This window comes from Elaeis guineensis, chromosome 4 (genome assembly GCF_000442705.2).
Source record: "Elaeis guineensis isolate ETL-2024a chromosome 4, EG11, whole genome shotgun sequence".
Classification (NCBI taxonomy): domain Eukaryota; kingdom Viridiplantae; phylum Streptophyta; class Magnoliopsida; order Arecales; family Arecaceae; genus Elaeis; species Elaeis guineensis.
In genome coordinates this window covers 91357701-91377046 of record NC_025996.2, presented here as the reverse complement: position 1 = coordinate 91377046, position 19346 = coordinate 91357701, and the positions used below count along the sequence as shown (strand labels likewise).

At 33.2% G+C, this 19346-nt stretch overlaps 1 pseudogene; it reads left to right on the top strand.

The window, feature by feature from the left end:
- LOC105035191 (probable manganese-transporting ATPase PDR2) overlaps window positions 1-19346 on the top strand; it is a 70087-nt pseudogene that overhangs the window by 49728 nt on the left and 1013 nt on the right.

Sequence of the window (19346 nt, the reverse complement as noted above, 5' to 3'; positions counted from 1 at the left end):
ATCAGATTAAGTACATAGCATGGCATACTCTTATGCCTAAGAGGTAGAAGTTTTCTTTCAAGATTTTCTATGCTGAACTCTTTCAGCATCTCCTCTTTGTACTTTTTTGTGAAAAGCCAAGCATCCACTTGGATCTATTTTTATAAACTTTAATTTCAAGAATATAGGATACTTTTCCTAGGTCTTTCTTAGAGAATTTCTTAGACAACCCACTTTTGACCATGGTCAGCATGGGAATATCATTTTCAATTAGAAAAATACCATCCACGTACAATATAAGAAATATTATTACACTCCCACTATCCTTTTGTATACACAAAGTTTCTCTTCATTCTTGATGAAATCAAATGATTTGATTGCATCATCAAAATGATGATTCCAACTCTGAGAAGCTTGCTTTAATCCATATATGGATCTTTGTAGCTTGCAGACTCTATGATCACCATCACCAGATGTGAAACCCAAAGGCCACTCCATATAGATATCTTTCTTAAGATATCCATTCAAAAAAATAATTTTTCCATTTATCTGTCAGATTTCATAACTATAATAAGCTGCAATAGCAAACAGAGTGTGTCTGAATTTCAGCATAGCTATGGGTGAAAAAGTTTCTTGATAGTCAATGCCCTCGCATTGGCTATAATCTTCCTAGCTTTATAAGTCTCTACCTTACCATCGGTACCTATTTTTCTTTTATAGATCCATTTACATCTAGTGGGTACTATACCTTCGGGTGGATTCACTAAGGTCCATACTTGGTTCGAATGCATCGAGTCAATTTCTGACATCATTACATCTAACCATTTTTTGAAATCGATGTCAGACATCACCTCGTAAAAAATATTGAGATCATCACCATGACCCTTATCTCCCATAACGAATATTTTCTTTACTTCCTTCGTAAGCATACCGATGTACCTTTCAGAAGGTCGGGAGACCCTGCTAGATCTACGAGGTGGTAGACGAATGTCAACTACTGGCTCATGAATAATGGGTTCCTGAGGATCTATTGCTCTTTGCTCTTTAAAGACCTTCTCTTCGAGCTCAACTAACCTCCCACTTAGATAAACTATTTTTCTAGGAATATAGTGTTTCGACTTACAATCACATTGTGATCTTGTGAAAAATAGTAGTATCCTATTGATTCTTTTGGATACCCTATAAAATGAGCCATTATTGATCTATCCTCTAATTTATCAGTCATTTATCTCTTGACATAGGTCGGACATTCCTAAGACTTAGGATAACCTAAACTCGGCTTCTTATCATACCATATCTCATAAGGTGTGTAGGAACAGATTTTGATGGAATCCTATTCAACAAGTGAATGGCAGTTAATAAGGTATGTCTCCAAAGATATAAGGATAGATCAATAAAGCTCATCATAGACCAAACCATATCCAATAGGGTCCTATTCCTTCTTTCGGATACCCCGTTGAGTTGAGGTGTTCCAAGAGGAGTCCATTGACAGACTATGCTGTTATCTTTAAGATATCTCAAAAATTTTTGATTAAGATATTCACCTCCTCGATCAGATCGAAGAACCTTAATGGGCTTGCCCATTTGTTTGTCTACTTCATTTCTGAATTTTTTGAATGTTTTAAAAGTTTCAGATTTGTGTTTCATCAGATACACATACCCATACCTAGACAGATCATCGGTAAAGATGATGAAGTAACCATAACCACTCCTAGCCTACACATCAAATGGCCAACACATATTGGTGTGTACCAAGATAAGTAACTCAGTGGCCCTTTCTCCATGTCCTACAAAGGATAACTTGATCATTTTTTTTCGAAGGTAAGATTCACAAGCTGGATATGTGATCACTGTCGTAGGTGGTCAAGAATAAAAACTAACTCAAACTATATAGATAGGGTGAGTAGGGATCATTTCCATGGGGATCTACGGTGATTATCTCTTTTTTTTAAGAAGAAATAAAAGAGAATTGATTGTAAAAGGATTAAAAGAAATAGAATAGCAAGAATTAAATTAAAAGTGTGAATTAATTTATGAAAAAAATAATTCAAAAATTTTGAATCCACCATGCAAATTAAATTTATATTTTTTTATGTTGTAATATTAGTTTTTATGATTAAGATATTAATATAGCTTATCTCTAAGGGGTACAGACTGTATCAGTAGATCACAGCTCGTCCTGTTGGAGTATAAGCTATCTAAATTTAATTACAAGATCTAAGGTTTAATCTCATATACTACAATTTATCTCTCCAAAGTACGTACCATATTCAGAGATCATGGCACGTCAATAGAGGGTATAGGCCGTATAGGCTGGATCAATACCTCAAAAAAAAAGATATGAAATAAAAATAAAATTTTATTATATAAAAATTAAATATAAAAAATAAAAAATAAAAACCCATTTACAGGCTTCATCATATTTCTGAATTGAAGGAATTTAGCCACACATCAAGCTCTGTAGCTCTATAATCTCTCAATATTTGATCCTTAAAGCTCTTTGAATTTTTTCTCTATTTTTTTCTTACTTTTTCCCTAATTTTTCTTCTCCCCAAAGCTTATTCCCAACCTCCTATTTATAGATAAATTTTTTATTTTTTTTGATAGAAAAAAGAGTCCTAAAATCCTTAGAAAATGTATTAAACCTATAAAAATATTTCTGACCGTCAAATGGAGCTTGGACCATCCAGATCAGTCCAAAAATCAGCTCTTTTCTCCTTATCAATGTCAGATTCGATTCTGACCATCCGATCACACTTCAGATGAGATCTGGGCCGTCGATCAGTGCTTCTAATCTCCTATTCAAGGTCAGCAACATGTCTGGACCGTTGGATCTGATGATGGATGCATTTTCGACCGTTAGATCATGCAAAAACCCCTCTTATAAATCGACAATGGATGCTGACTATCAAATCTGGGTCGGGATAAATGTCAGCCGTTGGATCGCACTTAGAATCCTTCTCTCGCTATGAGCCATGCCTGTGGACCGTGAAACTATTCCCGTGGACCGCACCCTGACTCTGTGGATCGAGCGACCGGTCCACCGTGCACCGAAGGCAATATTTTTTATTTTTTAGGGTAGTTTGGCTCTGTTTTTACTCTGATTTTTATCTGAAAAAATAAGAAAAAATATGTATTAAATTTTTTATTAATTTTTTAATATTTTGATACTTAGATTCTCAATTAAATCAACATCTATTTTTCATACATATGCTCTAATTTTATATTTTCTAAAATTATTTATTTTTGTAAGAAAATCTAATTTATTCATGAAATTAGATATTTAAGAAGATGTTAGTACCATAAATTATCAAAAAATATCTTCAATAAATATAAAAATATACAACTTATCACACCTCCCAACTTGAACTTTACTCATCCTCGAGTAAAGAAAGAATTTAGAATTAAGTATCTTTTAACTAAAAATTTTAAATTTTACTAAACAATTTTCAAAAGAGCCATTGATGTTCAGTAGAGCATGAATGAGATATGTCATTGGAGTATTAATACTAATCAATATAAGAGTTAAATTAAGAATACTAATTTTTTTCTAAATTATTTCTACCTTTATCTCCAAATCATTAACCTCATATGGATAAGTATATTGTTACTTCCATCCTTCATTTATTATTATTTTTTTCTCTCTTTTTTTTTACATTGTACCGCTATTGAGTGTTTTAACTCTTTAAACTTTCTGTTTGACCCATGTAGCGAGTTTCAGCCAATGACTCCCAAACTAGATGTCTTTAGAGCACTAGCTATAAAATATCTCTCGGACCTACTTGCTCAAATCAAACAGGCTACGAGTTAAAACTAACTTTACAACAAAGCTTCTTTGCCCTTCATATCTTTTGATGCAAAACTCAATGCTTGCTTAGGTAAAGATGTCCGGTTACTCAATATGAAGTACTTGAAATTTTTTTTTTCTTTTAAGTATGAAGAAACATAAAGTTACCCTACACGAACCCATAAGAAGTAAACTCTTCTTTGATGCTAGAAAAAAAATTTAGAAATGCTCAAAGAAAACTATTTAAGTTCTAAACTTAACTCTTTATTGAGTTTTCTTAATACTTGATCCTTCAATATCTCATAAATTTTTTAATTTATACATCAATTTTTTTTAAAAAATTATTGGTTTAACTTGATTCTTAAGTGTAATCAGGTGCTTAAATACTAAATACTAACTTACTTGAGGACTTAAAAAAAATTTAAATTTTTTTTTATTCTCCCCCCAACTTAATCGACATTGTCCTTAATGGAGTAAGAAAAATGAAGGGTGCATGCAAAGAGAAAGAAAAGGAGAGATGTCATCTAATCCAGAAGTCTTTTCAAAATTAGTTCTCGCCCCAACTTAGCCAATTTTATGCTCAAATTCCTTCAAAAGATATGAGGCAAGACTTGATTAACTTAAATAAAATGCAAAAGAAAGCAAAAGTAAAAGCTGAAACTGGGTTGCCTCCCACAAAGTGCTAAGTTTTAAGTCTTCAGCCAGATCAATTTATTGACAAGCTCTTCCTTACAAAGCAATCCTTTATGCCTAAAAAAAATGAAGATGAGTTAAAACAAAGTAAAAAAAATTTGAGTTGCCTTCCAAAAAGCGCTAAGTTTAACGTCTTCAGCCAGATGCTAAAAGAGTGTCTATCCTATTCCTGTCCAAATCTTAATATGAGTCTGTAATTCTCTACATGATTCAGACTCTTCCTCAAGGTATTTTCTACTTGGGACCATTATATGACGCATTCTCCTGGTAACTAACAATTCTTCCTCTATAATTAGATTTAGGTATAACTTAAGTACTATTCGGGATTTTAAAAGACCTAGATCTATATACTCGATGTGCTGAGGGAGTGTTTCTGGATCTCTTATTGTCGCCTCTTCCTTTTTAAGTAGAGGTTCAACCAGTGTCATGAGGGGTTCAACAATTAATTTTGGGTTTAGCTGAGTGTAATGGTCACTAGGTGTGGATACCTCATTATTATCAACTTCGGGTATCTCCTCCAGCTCCTCAGACCTGAATGTTCTCAACTGATTGAACTGGTCTTTAAGTTCTAGACCATTCTGATCTCTAGGGTCATCCTCTAGTTGGCTTGATAATTTACTCTCTTCTAGTTTACTAACCGTTATAGTTGATTGGTCTAATTGTTTAAATAACTGGTCAGTGGTTTGCATGAAATTATTAAGAGTATTTTTAATGTCTGAGGTTGATTGCATTAAGACATCTAGACTCTTTTCTAATGTGTTGACTCCTTCCTCAGGATCTAAACCTGGTTGATCATTCAGTGTTTGGTTGAGTCTTAGATAGGGTTGATAAAAATTATGGGCTCCTAATGTGGCATCTTGTGACCATGTAAAATTGGGATGACTTTCCGACCCTGGGTTATAGATTGGTGCATAAGGTTTATTTATGTAGCTTTCATTGAATGCACTCTCCTGTATGAGCTCAATTTGGGTTGAGTTCATCAAATAAGGACACTCCTCCACAACATGATCTGGTGCATCGCATCCAATGCACATGGGTGCTAGCACTTGGTTAAATTGTATATGTCTTTTGAATTCTAAGGTTTCAATTCTATTGGTCAAAGTAGCAACTCTAGTATCTTCAAACTCCCTTGAATAAATGTATGCATTTTTAATTTCAGTGAATGTAGGATGCATGTTAATTGTTTGAGAACCAATTATAAAATTGTTAGTCGATGATCTAATTCTAGACAGTTGGACGGTGCTAATCGAATCACACAGGTCCAGCAGAGTTCTAGGTTGTCTAGTGGAATCCATTTCTTCCTCAGTGACCTTATAGGCTTGTAGGCTTTAGATTGTGTCTAGCAATCATCATTTTATCCTAGTAGAAAATTATTATTTTTTGAATATATGAGAGAAAAAGAGGAGAAGAAGAAGAGTTCTAGAGATGAGAGTCCTAAGGAGTCCTAAATCTAGAGATGATAGAGAAGAGCATTTTAATTAGGTTTAATATTTGTAGGTTAGTAATCACATTATGTAATCAATCCTAGCTGAGGGTAACTCTAAATCTAGACAGCTCCTAACTATCAAGGTCATGTTTGAGCACTCCAGGTAAAAAACTAGCCACTCAACTAGTCAGATAAGTGTAAAGTTGGTGGGGATCCCCCCGTTGCTTTCCTTAGACACCAACTAAGTTAGTCAGATAAGCGAACGGAATCAATTAAATAACCATCTTTCTTCAGGACGTAGTCCCTAAACTACTTTCCTAGACACCAGTCAAACTGACTAACCCTAACCTGGTCTTACTCTTAGGATCCCTTATCCTATTGAGCTCGAAAGTCCTTAGGGGGCAACGTCTAATTAATTTTAAATTAAGATTTAGGTCAATGCAATATGCAGGATGGTGGTTTATGGGCTAAGGAAGGGTGATGAAATCTCCATCTTATTTTGTTTAAGATTTGTGCCCTTAAGATGTTTTATGGACTTATCCAATGCAAGAAGAAAAGATGATCAGATTTGGTAGTTAGTCAAGAGTAAATTGATTTATTTTACTTTTTAGATTTTATGATTAAGTATCTAATTTTTTAAGTAGATTATGAGGTGTCAATGTGGAGATTTTTTTTTTTTTGAAGAAAGTAAGTTTGATTAAGGAACTAAGTAAGTTAGAAAGCAAATAAAATAAGAAACTAAGAATAAGATAATTTTTTTTAATTAAAAAAATAATCATGCCTAGATCCCCGACAATAATACCAAAATTTGATCGCTGTCATAGGTGGTCAAGAATAAAATCCAACTCAAACTATATAGATAGGGTGAGTAGGGATTGTTTCTATGGGGATCTAGGATGATTATCTCTTTTTTTTAAGAAGAAATAAAAGAGAATTGATTGCAGAAGGATTAAAAGAAATAGAATAGCAAGAATTATGTTAAAAGTGTGAATTAATTTATGAAAAAAATTATTCAGAGAAATAACTCAAAAATTCTGAATCCACCATGTAAATTAGATTTTTTTTTATATTGTAATATTAATTCTTGTGATTAAGGTATTAGTATAGCTTATCTCTAAGAGGTACGGACTGTATCAGTAGATCACAGCTCATCCTATTGGAGTATAAACTATCTAAATTTAATTACAAGATCTAAGATTTAATCTCATATACTACGATCTATCTCTTCAAAGTACGTACCGTATCCAAGGATCACGGTACGTCAATAGAGGGTATAGACCGTGTAGGCTGGATCAATATCTTAAAAGAAAATAAAAAGATATAAAATAAAAATAAAATTTTATTACATAAAAATTAAATACAAAAAAAAAATAAAAATTCATTTATAGGATTCATCGTATTCATGACTTGAAGGAATTTAGCCATGCATCAAGCTCTCTAGCTCTATAATCTTCCAATATTTGATCCTTAAAGCTCCTTGAATTTTTTCTCTATTTTTTTCTTACTTTTTCTCTAATTTTTTCTCCTCCCCAAAGCTTATGTCCGGACCCCCTATTTATAAGTAAATTTTTATATTTTTTTGGTAGAAAAAGGAGTCCTAAAACCCTTAGAAAATGTATTAAACCCATAAGAATATTCCTGGCCATCGGATGGAGCTTGGACAGCCCAGATCAGCCCAAATATCAGCTCTTTTCTCCTTATCAGCATCGGATTCGATTCTGACCGTCCGATCACGCTTCAAATGAGATCTGGGCTGTCGATCAGTGCTTCTGATCTCCTATTCAAAGTCAACAATGCGTCTGGACCATTGGATCTGATGATGGATGCATTTTCGGTCGTTAGATCACGCAAAAACTCCTCTTATAAACTGACAATGGATGCTGACCGTTGAATCTGGGTCGGGATGAATGTCAGCCATTGGATCGCACCCACAATCTTTCTCTTGCTGTGAGCTACACCTGTGGACTGCGAAAGTATTCTCGTGGACCGCACCCTGGCTCTGTGGATCGAGTGACTGGTCCACCATGCACTGAAGGCAATATTTTTTATTTTTTAAAATATTTTAGCTCCATTTTTGCTCTGATTTTTGCCTAAAAAAATAAAAAAAATATGTATTAAATTTTTTATTAATTTTTTAATATTTTGATACTTAGATTCTCAATTAAATCAATATCTATTTTTCATAAATATACTCTAATTTTATATTTTTCTAAAATTATTTATTTTTATAAAAAAATCTAATTTATTCATAAAATTAGATTTTTAAGAAGATGTTAGCATCATAAATTATCAAAAATACCTTCAATAAATATAAAAATATACAACTTATCAATATGGCTCTGGATGAAGAGAGCCAAAGATCCCATTTTTTTTTAGTTTGTTTATCCTGTCCTCTCCAATATGGCCTAGTCTATGATACCATAAGTACTTCTGATTAATTTCATCTCTGGATTTCTTTTGACCTATAGCACTCACTATTTGCCTGTTCAAATTCACATTTGCATCAACATGCTAGTGATATAGACTGTCAATTAAAAGACCACATGCAATCAATTTATTTTGTAAATAAATAGAATAAAAATCTTTATTGAAATTAAATTCAAAACCATCTTGTGCTAGCATAGACACGAAAATCAAGTTCCGACTAGCTACAAAAATAAAATAACAGTCTTTTAAATCTGATCTAAATTCTAATGGTAATCGAAGAGAATAAGTGCCAACAGCTTCTACAATAACTTTTGCTCCATTATCGATCCAAAGGATCACGTCACCTTCCCTCAACTTTCTACTTTCTATTAGACCCTACATTGAGGTACTTAAATGAGCACTCAAACTAGAGTCCAATACCCAACTAGAAGTAGAAGAAACTATAAGGCTAGATTCAATTACAAGCATACCTTCTGAAGGTTTATCATCCTTCTTGATCTTTAGACTCTTCAGGTAGAGTGGATAGTTTCTTCTGTAGTGACCTTCAGAATCACAGTGGAAATATTTTTTCTTTGCTTCAGCCTTCTTTGGAATGTCCTTCTTTGGCTTGCTCTCTTTCCTTCTGTTTCTTAGCAGATTTGATCTTCTTCTTCCAACCAGACTTTCTCTTGGTCGAAGAAGTCTGCTCCACAATGAGAACAGTACCACTTGAACTCTTCAAGATTCCTTCTGTAGTGACCAACATATTGATTAGTTCGGATATAGGGCAATCAAATTTGTTCATATGAAAATTTACAATAAATTGACTATATGAACTTGTAAGAGATTGAATGATCAAATCCATCGGTAATTCCTTTTGCATATTAAGCCCGAGCTTTCCAAGCTCCTCAATGTCTTTGATTACTGTCATACAGTGCTCATGGACTGACTATCCTTCACGTATCTTCAAATTGAAGAGTCTCTTGGATACTTCGAAGTATGCTGTTCGGCTTTACTTACCATACAACTCTTGTAGGTGAGTGATCATAGCCCTGGCAATGGGCATATGCTCATGCTGACTTTGCAACTCATTTGACATAGATGCCAGCACATAGCACTTGATCCGACTGTCTTCATTCATCTATTTCTTATAAGCAGCTCTTTGCTCAGCAGTAGGATGGTTTGGTAACACTAGGGGTTTCTGATCGAGTACATGATCTAATTTTTCAGATGTCAGGACAATCCTGAGATTTCTTAGCCAGTCTTTATAGTTTATTCCAGTCAAATGATTGGATTCAAGGATGCAGGCTAGAGGGTTCAAGGCTGACATTATTTAATTATGAGAGTAGAGATTCAAGTCAGGCTTTTGTACTTTAAAATTATATTTGCTTCTAAAAATTTTAAGATGCAAATAATGACTCTCACTAATTTTTTGGATCCCCCCACTCCCCGGATGGGAAACAAAAATCCCAATGCAATAAATGGATTCCTAATGGGTACTACGGTTCCACCGATTCCATGTACCTTACCTAATAGTTATTGGTAATATGCACATTGATGCGTGGATAACTCTTTATCCATATATTTTTTTAAGTATGTTGCAGCAACTTGATTTCTAAGTCATATGGGCTCACCTAACAGTTATTGACCACACTCCTTAGTTAAGTCTGACCCACCATTCACAAGCAGGTGCAAGGCCATCATTAGGTCCCTCACCTAATAGTTATTGGGCCCAACCCCATTCTTATCCTGGAGCAACTCTTTGCTAATTGAGTGGTTACATATTTTCGATACAACTGAACCACTATGACCAGTCGAGAACAATCAATACCAGTAGCACGCCCACATATCTATAACGGTGGAAGACCTATGGACTTAATATTTATGGAGAGGTTTAGATTTAGGTCTCATCTAATCAGTCATCATATGACCAATTTAATTAGCATTGGCTAAATCAAAATGCCAAACAACCTTATTCAAGACTCAATCTTCCAAATTGGCCAGGTAAGAGGAGATCGGTGGGGATCCCCCGTTGCTTTCCTTAGACACCAATAAATTGATCAGGTCAACGAACAAAATTAATTAAATAACCACTTCTCAATTACTTACCTTAGACACCAATAAGTCACTTGATCCAAATGGGTTAGCTCAAGCAAATCAGGCTCAAGCCATCAAGCCGAATTAGATCCTTAGGTTAATCGATTTTACATATGAGATTCAATCGATTTGATCAACAATAATTGCTTGATCATATAACTTAATTGATCTAATCCTAATCAATACTTGACTTAATTTGATCAATTACTTAATCGAATTAAATCCATAATATTCAAATCAAAAATCCTAGATGTAATCTAATTACATGACCTAATTTTTTGATTTTTTTATAACCAAAATCCTCATGCATAAACATAAATTTCAGATTCTAAATTAAATTTTAGATCTAACTTCTTTGTATAAAAAATAAGTTTTAAATTATGAAACTAATTTTCAGATTTAACATATAAACATATATCTCATATATGTATGTAAAATTCAGATCTAAACTAAAATTCAGATCATAACATAATATCATATATCTCATATACAAATCATGAATCATATCAAAAATAAATTTTTGACCTAAATATGCAATTGTATATCTCATATATGAATCATGAATTAGGTCAAATAAAATTCAGATTTATGTAAGCATCTATATATCACATAATTATGAACTAGAAATCATTCAAGAATAAAATTCAGATCTATGCATACTTTTACATATCAACTATATATTTTAAAATTAAATCTAAAATAAATTTTAAATTTAAAGTATCTATCTATACATCTCATGTATTAAGAAATAATCAGATTTTGAAACTCTTTTCAAAACATATACGTCAATTTCATGCATATGAAATCCGTAGCTCTGATACCATTGTTGAAATTTCTATGTCAGAGCATGCATGTATATTTTAAAAAAAAAATTTAAATATCACAGTGAAATAGAAGATTAAAATATCTTTTAATCTATATTATGCATGCATAAAATATAAACCACTAGGATCTACTTCATATGCTAAAATTGAACATATGCTGAAATTGAATATGTGATCTAATCACATACCTGTTTCATAATTTTTTCTTCAAATTTAGATCTAAAAGAGAAGAGGCTGTCTCTTAGCGATGTAAATATCCGGCCTCTATGGGAATCTACTCAGGATCAGCCTGGAACAACCCTCTTTGATATTGATTTTCATCTCTAAGAAAAATCAGCCTGCGAATCTAAACGAAGCCTAAATCACGATCAATTCTTTGATCCTTTCCTTGATCTTCTTCTTCTCTTGCTTTTCTTTTCTAGATTATGAAGCAATTAGGGACTAAAAATCAGCAAGCAATAGGAGACACCCAAGCACCTTTGGGCGTTGAAGATGGAGGACGCCCAAGGTATGGGCATTGGATCTCCAAGGGAGAAGAGAGGGAGAAGAGAAAGAGGGGGCGTGGGCTCTTCAAGGGAGGCATGGGGCAGCTGGTTGAATTTTCTAGAGGCCTTAGAAAAGGCCCTTTAAATAGGCATAAGTTTGAATCCTATTCAAAATCAAACAACCACTTCATACAAGTCCTACTTGCATTAAGAATCCTTACTCCTTTAGTTATTTGACTCCTTTTAGGAGATTCTTTAGGCGCCAACAATTATAGCCTTTGCACCCATAAAAACACACCCAACATGATACCCATTGGACACCCCATAATGGTTCCACACGCCCTCTAATAGGTGGACACATCCAACTTGATCAAATCAAATGGTGCCCAGTAAAAGCTATCAAGGAAATTAATTAAGGATTTGAACCCTTAATTCATTTGATCCAAAATTTTAGGCATCCAACAATTAGAACCTAATGAATCTAATTCATTTAGATTATTAGTAGATAATTAAATTTAAATTAATCTTATCAAATAAGAAATTTAAATGTAAAGAAAAAATTGAGTCTAACCATGTGCTAGCAAAGTTACCTTGAACCCAATAGGATTTCTCTAAACCCAATTGAGACTTCATAAGCCCAATTACTTATTTCAAATTTAATCCCTTTATTGTATGATCTCATAGATTCAATTCTATCTGGCAGTGAGATATACAATGATCTCTATCATAGCATCATTAAAACTCTTTTCAATGGATCGAAATAATTCCACTCTAACTCATCAAGGATCGTCGATCCTGAGTAATCCTAGTGAGCTCTCATAATTCATCAGTGATATCTAGTAATATGTAGTGGCAATCTAGTAGAACCGAAAAAGAACCTTAAGATGTAGTTCGCATGTGATTGTCCCTCTATCATGAGTCTTGACTGGATGGCAGGTCATAAATAAATCATCAAACTTCATCATCAGTCATATGATAGATTCGATAAGCTCTAGTCCAATTGTGATCTTTAAGGAAACTCCTTTCTAACAATCACACTGCTGTGGCCACAGATTCTCAAACTTAGCCTCTTAAATCTCATAGAACTACTCCTTTCTATCAAGATCGATAGATTCCATCTTGATGCACACCCTACTCCTATAGTGGACCAACTATCGCCAACATCCACTACAAGAGCTCATTGAGACCATGTTTATGTGTCAGTCAAACTTCAGCAGTCTCACTGTGAATAGTCGTACCATCATAGGTCAAAGGATTATTCACACAACTACAACATCAAGACAATCATTGATGATCGAGTAGAAATTCAAGTGATCTCTCGTATGGTCACACTCAGTACTAGTTGTTTTCTAATAACTATCTGTACTCATCACTCAATGTCTCTACGCTGTAGATCAGAGACTCATCTACCCAGAAGGAAGCGATCTGTGCACCGATCTATTCGGATCGATCACCATTTTCATGATGATACTATGACCGGGAGTATTTAGGAATTAAATACATATCTCTAATTCTCAATACTTTGAGAATATATATCGAAATGTTAATTCTATAGATGATTCAAGGACACATCATATTTGAATAAAAATTAAACTTGCCCCTTTTATTGATCAAATTAATGTATTAAGTACAAAATTATATCCTAATTTTATTACAATGTGTCAGCCATATTGGCTTCTAGGACATACATCTAACAATTTATTCATCTCTATACAGGTGATGCTTAATGTGTTCGTCATCTTGCTTGAGTATCTGTGATCAGCATTATGCTTTTTGATGTTGTTCTTATGATTTTGATTTTCTGATTTCACCTGAATTTAGGTCAGGTGGATATGCTCTGCACATTGTACGGAGACACCGTTCTGCATCTCACTTAAAAAGAATGGCTGTTGTTGTTTGCATTCAGGAATAATTTCTTGCATTCATGAAGGTTGGTGGTGCCAAAATATAAACTCTTTGATTCTTTGGCACCTATTTGGTGCTACTGTTTGTCTGATAGTAGAAAGTTAGGCAGTTATATCTCAATTAGAAGTTGCGATCTTTCCATTAATTGTCATGCTGATTGCCTCTGGTGCAATTATCTGCACCTTTGTTTTAATAATATCATTTCTCATGATTATTGCTATTTGATAGCTAAAGCCACTCATGCATTTCTTGGTACTACTTAGAATAATTTATTAAAAGTCTATGCTAATCATAATAACCAGGATTTGCTTTTGTGCACCGTTCAATTATATAAATTATCAGTGCTAATGAAATTAACTTTTATCAAGCCATCATTATCTTGCTTCTTTTTACTTTGTTACTCTATATTGGATATATTGCTTTAGTCAGGGAAAGAATCATCTTTTGGTAAAAAAAACAAGTGCTGATGACTTAGTTTCAATTTGTCTTTAGTTGATTTGTTGCTATAGTCCATGTAACTTGAGCTGTTTTATAATAGCAGGGTGTACCTGAAACCATTCAGGATAGGTTGATTGATTTGCCTCCAACATATGTGGAGATATATAAGAAATATACAAGGCAAGGTTCTTGGGTGTTGGCACTTACGTACAAGCCACTTTCGGAGGTGGCTGTAAGATTGCTTGTGAGACTGTTAATTTCTAGATGCCTTTAGACATGTAAACTAGATTTTCTTCTAACTCTAGAATTATTGAATGTTGATGTTACTTAGCCTAGAAAGTTTATATGCATCTGAATGCAAGTGGTATATCAAGATTTTTATTACATTGTTTTTTTCAGCTGTTTCTACCCTTCAAAGGTTGGTACATGCTATTCTGATTCCCTTTCTTATATCACAGTTAAGGGGAGTTTTCTTGAAACAAGAAAATTAAAACACAAATTGACCAAAGCCTGTAAGTAGGTAGGGGTATAAAATAAAGGAAATTCGTACAAGCTTTCACTGCATGTCACAAGAGATTGAGACTCTAAAAATGTGAATGCAAGAGAAGCCTTGCTCATAATAAAAAAAATAAAATAAAGACAACTCTTCTCAAAATCTCTTAACATAATGCCCATCCTTGATGATTGTCTTTTGCAAAGAGTTAGGGAGTCAAACCAATTAATAGAAGTCATTCTTCCCCGACCTTTGTGGACTTGTGTAGATATTAATTCATATGCATGATATTATGCTACAGTTCACTGCCTCTAGTATTCTTGAAAGGATGTGCATTTTCTATAGAGCAAAATTGGAATTAAAATCCCATTTCGCTTCTTTAGATTTAGAATGTATTTGGGCCTTGGAGCAAGACCTTGTAAGCAAAGTCGCATTGACAGATAAATAAATTTGTATATGTTGCTATTATTAACAATACAATAAATTAAAGATAATATTTTTGGAGGCAAAGAATGATACAACTTGATCCTAACCTTAACCTGACTGAGGAGGGGGTTAGAGGGGGGGGGGGTTTGTTGAAGGGATTTTCATGATGGTGGTGGTGTGGTGCTTTTGAGAGTTTTTTTATCAGGGTGAGGGGGGTAACACTCTCTTAATTTATATGAGCCAGGAGGGTGCTCTCTTGATTTAGCTGAGACAAGGAGGGGAACCAAATTAAATGCCTAAACCGTGCCGATCCTCGACTAGTCTAGTTTGGTACAACCCAAATCAATCGGTTTGGCATGGTTCAACAGAACCTTGGATAAATGTATGGATAGTGTTGCCTAGAGAGACAACCCAAGAAGGAAGGGATGAATTGGATTTTTCAAAAATTTAAAACTTGTTATGCACAAATTTCAAAGTATATGAAGTGTGGTGAGATGATACAAAGTAAGGAATGCTGAAATGAGTGAGTAATTAGGATGCAATGTTAGCAAAAGAGAAGCTAACATAAACACTAAAGATTTATAGTGGTTTGATGCCAACCTCAGCACCTACGTCCACTCACCAAGTCTTACTTGAAAATTCTACTATAATCTCTATACAGATTATAATAAGATTATTTTTCAGGTTCACAATCTAAACCTAGTTGGTTTTCCAGATTCATCGACCAAAATCTTTTTTCAAAATCTCTCCTAAAATTTTTCAAACAAACTCAATCCAATTTCAGGCTTGGATTGGCCTTTCCCCAAGTTTCAATCCCAATTGAAGCTTGCTCACAGCAGAAAATGAGAAATACAAATGTAAAAACAATAAAAACTCCTAATAGAGAAAATAAAAGTCAATGAAGCTCTTTGGAGAATATGTTGAGGAAGCTTTTCAATTAATGCACTAAGAAACTCTTTGAATGCTTCAAGAAATTGATTGCTTTCAGCTCTTTTAAATGCTTTTTAGCTCAAACTTGGCCTTTCTCCTTCTTTCTCTTTCTCTTGGCACTTCTCTCTCCTTTTCTTCTTATTTTAATCAAGTTTGAATGCTTTTAAATACTCCAAAAAAAGATAACTAGCAATTTCTAGCCGTTGGGATCAAAAACTAGTCGTCTGAAACTATTTGAAAAAATCTAGATTTTCTGTAGAACTAGCTATTGTTGCTATTAGCCATAGTTGAGTCGACTCGAGGCCAAGTAGGGGTCGACTCGAGCAACTATGAGTGAACTCGTAGTTAAGTAGGAGTCGGCTCGAGTACTATTCTATAGAAACACTTCTCTATCTTTCCTAAGAGAGTCGACTTGCAGTCAAGTAGAGATCGACTTGAGGTTTGGCACTGAAACTTCTATGTTCTGTTTGTCTAAGAGAGTCAACTCATACTTAAGAAGGGGTCGACTTCTAGTCTGTGCTACTTGAAAAATACATGCCCAAATCGATTCTTTTGAACTAGAGGTCCACTCAAGTTTCTTTTTCTTATTTTTCATGATGTAGCTTTATGCAATCCTCTTCTTTTGCTTGCAAAACTTGTCCATCAATACAAGTTTCTTAAGAATGATTTTAACTTTCCAAAAATATCTATATAAGAACTTCATCAACTCATTAGTATCAAAAATAAGTACTCAAATATTTTATATTCATCAAAATTAATCCTTAGATCAATAATCTCTTCCTTTATGATGATGATAAAACTTTGAATACATGCAAATAATGTACTTATATCAAAACAAAATATGCATTGAGCACATTTGATCATGATAACTTCAATAATGTATTAAAGCAAAGGAAATTAAGAAAGATAAATCAGGGCTCAATGATATACTGATTCTAATGGTGTATTTGTCAAAATATTAGATCTAAAGATTTTGAAAATTAATATCAAGTCATAATGTATAACAATTGTATCAGAGTCAATATTTCAAAGGTATCATTAATTATCAAATCAAATGTATTAGAATATATCAAAGTATATCAAATCAAATGTATCGGAATATATCAAAGCATATCAGAATGCATTAGTATAAACAAATGTATTACAGCAAGAATTCATCATTATGTTTACATCAATGATACTTATTGATTCATTATTTTCTTCTTGGTTATTCATTATTTTCTTCATGATTCCATTTTTATGATCTCATATCTTCTTATATTTCTTATATCAAGTCATATAACCTTATATTTCTCTTATTTCTCATATATTTATCTTATTCCTTAATTATTTGTTCTATTTCTTCTATATTTCTCCTCCTTTTTGTCATCAACCTAAAAGATAAAATATAGAAAACATATAATTGACATAGAAGAGAAAGACTTCATTGCATTACATAAAAATACATCGTATGACCATGTTATGGTCTTTGGAAATTTAACACGTGATTCACATTAATTTTGATGATCCTCCTAAATACTCGTAGTAGCCAAAGTAGTCCATATTGAGTTTAATGATCCTTTTAGATACTCATAGTGGTCAAACTGGGCCGCATGAAATCTACTGATCCTTTTGAATACCTATAATGGCTAAAGTGGTCTACATCGAGTTAACGATCCTAGTTTCTCCTATTTAGGGGATTTAGCTCTTGCTAAATCAAAATTGAAGATGGAAAAATAGCTGCTTCTCCATCTTATGGCTAAACCACTTAGCTTAGCTTGAGATAATTTCTTGCCTTCATCTTTCTTTCTAAAAAGTAGATCTTCATCTCCAAACATGTGAGAGAGCTTTGCCATAGGAGTTGTTGGTGCTTGTGCTAAAAGCATCACCAATCGTGATATGATCTCTATGAGTTAGGCAATTTCTCCTCTAATTGCACAGGATGTTCCTTTGTCTCATCATCCATCAAAGTAGGATTAGTAGCAATAATTATATTTGTCCTTCAATGTACTTAAATTATGTAGTCTTTCTTCTAATTGCTTGTGTTGCCTATGCATATAGATCATAAACTAAACCCTCACAAATGTGAAGGATCAAAACTCTGATACCAATACTATAAGAAAATAGGTTATTAGCGACAGCTAATTGCCGTCACTAATAATCAAATCTCCATCCCTAAAACTATTAGCGATGAACACCCGTCGCTAAAAGTTCATCAAAAATAAGATCGTCGCTAATTACCATTATTAGCGGCAACAATAATCTCATCACTAATATGTATAATTAGCGATAGTATTAGCAACAATAAATCTATCACTAATATTTTTTTATTTTAATTTTTTTTAATTAAAATTTTAAAAAAATATTAGCGACGGCATTGCCGATGCTAATGCCGTCGGTAATAGTCTTTACCGATGCAATTAGCATAGCTAAGGCCATCACTAATAGTTTTTTTTTAAAATTTATAATTAAATTTTTTAAAATCTATTTTAATCATAGTAACAAGTAGTTATATTTTTTAAAATCTATTATAAATAAAATAATAATTATTTACCATAATCATAAATATAAAATTAATTATATTATATTAAAAATATAAATTATATAATTTTATAAATTTATACTTCTTTACAAGTATCAAAATTATATACATATTAAAAAAAATCATGTGAGATCCTCCTCATCATCCTCCTCCTACTCCTGTATGTCCTTTTCAGCAGCTGATGGATGAGAGCTAGATGTCTCAGTATTCTGTAATAAAAAAAATAAAATAATATTAATAAATTTTAATATGAAAAAATATATATCGATATAGAGGTGTATATTTCTATATATTACTTTGATTCTCGAACAGATTATTCCTACACATTTCATTCAATGATACGGAGCTATAGACACCTCTGGCCCATCGATTGGATGGTTAGATTAAATTTTTATCCCTTAAATCTTTTTTTCAAACTCAAGTCTAAACATATGAAGCTTCTAAATATAAAAATTTAAAATAATTAAAAAATATTATTAATAAACTTACCTACTATGATGGTTGTGACAATGAGTCCAACTGATCACATAAATGCGGGTCCCAAATATTGGGCCTTATATGGTGCTTTCAAAGCTCAGAAGATCGAGGTTAAGGCAAAGGTCCAAAGTCTATGAGGTGGTCATGAGGTTTCTAGGGCTACTTTGGTTCCTAGGACAAAAGGCTGTCAGCCTTTTGGATCTTAAGGTTTAGGGGTTTTGGACCTTGAGGGGCTAACTTATTTTTGGACTAAGATTGAGTTAAAGATTATGAGATTAGGTCAAGTCATGGGTGTACATAGGCTTGGATGAGCGCAATCTTATATTGAGTTAGTCAGAGGAGTTTTTGTGTTGGGTCACATTGATATTGTATATAAAGATACATTGTATTTTGACTTGATGAAGTGAATGAATATAAACCATTTTCTTCCTAACTTTCTCTCTCTTCCTCTCTCTCTGG